Source organism: Kryptolebias marmoratus, linkage group LG3, assembly GCF_001649575.2.
Source record: "Kryptolebias marmoratus isolate JLee-2015 linkage group LG3, ASM164957v2, whole genome shotgun sequence".
NCBI classification, from domain to species: Eukaryota; Metazoa; Chordata; class Actinopteri; order Cyprinodontiformes; family Rivulidae; genus Kryptolebias; species Kryptolebias marmoratus.
In genome coordinates, this window is record NC_051432.1 from 4,605,845 (window position 1) to 4,611,047 (window position 5,203).

General features: G+C 37.5%; 1 protein-coding gene across 3 annotated transcripts in view; it reads right to left on the reverse strand.

Annotated features, from left to right (window-relative positions):
• Positions 1–2,120, reverse strand: part of pgap4 (post-GPI attachment to proteins GalNAc transferase 4) — a 23,552-nt gene extending 21,432 nt beyond the window's left edge. For 2 of the 3 annotated variants that reach the window (XR_005232949.1, XM_017434972.3), the window contains exons 1-2: positions 2,046–2,120; positions 1,088–1,162 (exon numbers count right to left, since the gene is read on the reverse strand). The gene's annotated coding sequence lies outside the window, so the exon portion shown is untranslated. Of the gene's footprint in view, positions 1–1,087; positions 1,163–1,300; positions 1,625–2,045 lie in introns of those variants that run through there. The other variant, XR_005232950.1, reaches the window with a different exon arrangement.
• Positions 2,121–5,203: the final 3,083 nt, after the last annotated feature.

Here is a 5,203-nt window from a genome sequence, read left to right on the forward strand (position 1 = left end):
TTTGAAATATATGAGTTTGTATGTAATGTATGAATATAATATACAAGTTTCACTTTTTAAATGGAATTACTGAAATCAATCTACTTTTTCATGATATTCTAATTTTATGACCAGCACCTGTACAGTTTATCATTTCTGAGTTTCAGTAAAATCCTTCCAGTGATTCAGGAGATATTTTGCTGACACACAGGCAGGCAGGGTTCACTCATACTGACGCAAACGTTTTAAAAACAGACGGCATGCAATGTGCCGAACTCAAACTATGTGTCCTGAATGACTCTCAGCTACTACCACAGCAAATGTTGCCACAATATCTGTAAAACTGACTGAGTTGGAGCCATTTTTATGTTTTCTTGAGGTCAGTTGCTTGTGGCGGCCATCTTGAATTGGGATGACTCCAAACGTTGATCGGTTGTAGACGGACACCTGTTGAGAACTTTCTGAACGTTTTGTCAAGATCCGTCCAGTCGTTTACCAGAGATTTCGCTAACAGACAGACAGAGTTGAATCCATGGATTAGTTTTCAAATGTTTCACCGAGATCCCTCTAGTGCAGGGGTGTCCAACCGTGGTCCTCGAGAGCCACTATCCTGCATGTGTTACTTGTTTCCCTGCTCCAACACACCTGATTCAGAGGTTAAATTACCTCTTCATGTTCTGCATGTTCTGTTAATCACCCTTTAATTCAGATCCAGGATGGTCATGAGATATGGTGCCAGCAGACGAGCGTTGTGTTGGGCAGTCAGCTTTGGTCTCTGCTGCGTTCAGCGTAGCTGCTAGCTCGTATCTGCTCAGAAACAACCGATTTGTCCAAAATGGTGTCAGTCAGAGAGCCATATCCCAGAATGTACACTCCGTGTCCTTATAGAAAGTGGTGTATTTCCTTTAAGGACAAGGTGTGTACGTGTTGGGGGGCATGTACACACCCTGTCCTTACATAAAGGGGTGTATGCTTCTTTAAAGACCTGGTGCATGCATGCATGTTGGGAGACATGCATGCACCAGGTCATCAACCCTGAAAGATGTGTTTGCGTTTTCTCGGTGGTGTCAGTTCACAGACTGAAACTGTAAATGATTAAATACTGCACCTGAGCGATGTGAGGATCAGCAGTAAAGTTCAGCTGATTGCAACACTGGATACACCAGGTGGTTTCCTTCACAGACTGTAAATAAAAAACAAACCAGGAAATTGCTAAAAAGACCAAAGTTAAGACGCTTTGTGATTTGTTTAACATAGTTTACTCTTCATCAAATAGTCAATGCTATGCGTTTAATTAAAAGCAATTACAGTAATAACATACACAAATAATGACTTTGTAACGCTAGGGTTACGTTCAAGGGAGGAGAGGAGGCGTCAAACTCGTCAGGTCGATCAAAAAAACTTGCAATCACACTGGTACTGGGATTCCACAGTGTAATCTTTAATAAACGCACTTCCACAACCTTGTAAAGCCCGGTTGAACGGCTGCTATTATATTAAACATAAATAAAATGAGCAGAGTCCAAACAGCATGTCCGTCTAGCACTTCTCCCTCGCTCTCCACAGAGAAGCAACGGCGCATACGTGTGACGTCATCAGCTAGACTAGAGCATCTTAAAGAGACACCACCAGTACGGCTGTTACAACCTGCATAAACTATTTACCCTTGGATTAATACGAAACACAGAAGGTTACAGGAAAATGTTTTATTATTAAACAAACACACACCAATATGATCTCCTGTAAAAGAATACAGCCTTTTTGCTGCATATAGACCCTTTTTAAACAACCTACCCCAGCTAGTTCTTTTAGTTGTAACCTGAAGTAATACATTCCGTCCATTGCTAAAATAAATCCACCTAATGAGTGCTTCCACCAGGTTTACAAAGGTCTGGAGTGTGACTCGTGTTTGTTTTTAATGTAACAGAGCTCAGGTCGCTTCGGGCGCCTGAACTCAGCTGAAACGACGGTGTCGATAAGAGCCCCAACAAACATGGGCTGTCTGCAGACCACAGACCTGACGGAGGACTGACTTCAGAGGCAGAACATGGACAAGTTAAACTCACAGTTAGCTGGAGAGCTGCTGCTGCTGCTTGTTGACCGCTGCCATGTCGAAAATCATCGGTTGCCCCTCCTCTGAGGTACGGCGATAAAGCCGCAGTCTATGGCAAGCCGTTTTAACATAAATTCGGTTTACCGCCCTTACATTCCAGATATCTCAAATTGTTTTACGACTAGACGTTTTAGCGATTTAAGATATCTCCAATTATATTTCGACTAGACAAAATACATATTTGAGATATCTCTAATTACATTCTGACTAGTCGAAATGACGTCAGATTTACCATTGACTTGAATGGAGACTTCAATTCAAGATATCTTAAATGAATTACTGACTATCTGAAATACAGATTTCAGATATCTTCAATTAAATTATGACTAGTCATAAAGTAAATTCAAGATATCTTGATTTTAGTTTTGACTAGTCATAATTCTAATTAAAGATATCTCGAATTACTCCATAATTCAAGATATCTTAAATGTATTTTTGGATAGGAGAAATGTTATTTTGACTAGTGAAAACTAAATTATAGATATCTTAAAAGCAAATAACGACTAGACAAAACTAAATTAAAGATATCTTGAATTGTAATTTTGACTAGTCAAAATTCATTTTAAGATATCTCTAATTGAATTAGAGATATCTTAAATTATTCGGCTTTTCCATTTAAGATATCTTAAATTGACATTTCGACTAGTCAGAATGACTTCATTGATATCTCGAATTAGTATTCTGTCTAGTCAAAACGTCATAAATCTACGTAGCATTTTGGCGGACAGTGAAGACATTTTATGATTGTGCTATTGGTTAGCAATGTCGGGTCAGTCCAGCTCAAGTCAGTCCGGCTCAAATACTCGTGTTTTTAACACAGTATTTAGCGCTGCAGCTCGTGCTCGACACGAATTAAGAAATTCCGATAATTTATTCTCTGCAACAAGGAGACTTTCAGTTCCTCCAAGCCGTTTTTCAGGGCATTGTGTGTGTCGGCAGAAAGTAAATCAGAAATTCTTTGCAAATTTCTTAAGCATTCTTCAAGTACACGATTTTCGCGTTCTCCGCATATCCCATACTGAAGAGCTCTTTCTATATTGTGACACTTTCTTACAATTTTGTCCAAAACTGCCAGCGCCATTGTTCAGGCAATTGTTCGGACAGCTCATTAGAACCAAAGAGGGGCTTACACGCAATGTCTGGCTTCAGATATCTAAAATTGTAATTCTGACTAGTCATAATTACGTTTAAGATATCTTGAATTGATGTGTGACCCGTCAAATGACAAATCCGGTGACGTCATTCGAGATATCTTGAAAGGAATTTTGACTCGTCAAAATGTAGTTGAAGATATCTTGAATTATTATTATTACTAGTCATAATGTAAATACAGATATCTTAAATTACCATTCCGGATAATCAAAATGTAGTGTTGTCTAGTCAAAATGCATTTTTAGATATCTAGAATGTAATTATGGATAGTCAGACGAAACCAAATTTATGTTAAAACGGCTTGCCATAGAGGCCGAATGCCGTAATGACGGGCCTAGAGGCGCAGCAGGACATACCGCTGCTGACCAGCAGGTGGTGCTGTTGATCCACTCCAGCAGAAGGGATTATTGGGTTTTATGTTTTTACATCAGTTTTCACAAATTATCTTTAATTTAATCCTCCCACCTCCACCTTACCCCCATAAAATAGACAAAGAATTCCAAATAGTATAAGTTTAGAAGTGAAATCCATAATTATGACACAACATTTGACAATTTCTGCTTTTTACCTGCAGAAAATTACTTCCTTATATATCAAACAAGCAGGACATAGTAATAAATTCATAAATTATGAGATATTAACAAAATATAGAAAAAATACGGCCTAATGAATTTAAAAAGTGTTGACTCATTGTTAAAAAAAATAAATGAAAGCAGAAACTTTAGTGAATATAACTGTGTAATACTAAAACTCTCATCACATTTTATTAATCAAAGGAACTACTTAAAACAAAATCTGTTAAAAAATGCTTTTTAATAAAATTGAAATCAATTTCAAGAATATTTCTTCCTTCAAGTTTTATGTTTGGCCTCATGGTAGGATGGGGTCAAAGCAACATCTGTCTCTAAACCTCTAAACCTACACCTAAAGTGTGTGTATACACACACACTCAAATACATATATATATGTATTCCAGCTGTCTGTCTGGAGCTGAACTGTATAAATCATTTTAAACGACTCAGTCACCTAATTTTGTTCAAGATGACTCTTTACGGTCTCAAAACCTCTGCAGATCATCTTCACAGTCTTCTCCTGCTGTAGGAACAGTGATATCGCTGCACCTATTTGTTCCCAAAATCCTGAAGGTTTTGGTTAAAACCTCCTGACTTCCATCTATCCTGCCCTAAAATGGATTTGCATGAATCTTTTTAAGTCTTCCCAACTCAACAACTCTTGAGTAAATATTGTGAGACTAGTTTCAGTAACTCAGTCCGTTTAGTACAGCCAACAGGACTTTCTTTGACTTTTAAAACCTTAACCACATTCAACATAGTTAATTTTAAATCTAAAGTTTTTATATTAAATTCACAACTTACTTGATTTAAGCTATTCCCATTTATTTTGTTGCTGAAAAGCTTCTCAGAAAGTCTACACAAATTGTTAACTCAGTTTTATTTAAGAAATACTGACGTGACACAATGGAACTGGGACAGAGTCTTTTATGTATTTTGAACCTGATTAAACATGACAATCATTTTTTTGTGATGGGAGGTGTGCTATTCCAGCAGATATCAGGCATGAGACATGGGAACACCAGTCTGCAGCACAATGTTTTATTTTGACTAATGACAACTTCTCTATAATGTTTTTTTTAAATTGCTTTATGTATGACACATTAGAGCTCCTAGACGCCTTTTAAATTAAATAGCATCTTAATGAACCAATGTGACGTCTGGACTCATTTCACAAAAACAAAGGAGTTGGAGAATGTCCGTCACCACAGGTCTCATGTATCAGAGTTAATTTGAAGGCCCATTTTCTTCCTGTCAGTTTGACCTCAAAGGTCTCCAGAGTAATGTGGAAATACAGGTATGGCATTCCTTTTTATGTGCGCATTAACATTTAAAAAAACAAAGAAAACAGCTACTTTAGGCTGAAGCACGACTTGAATGTCCAAAA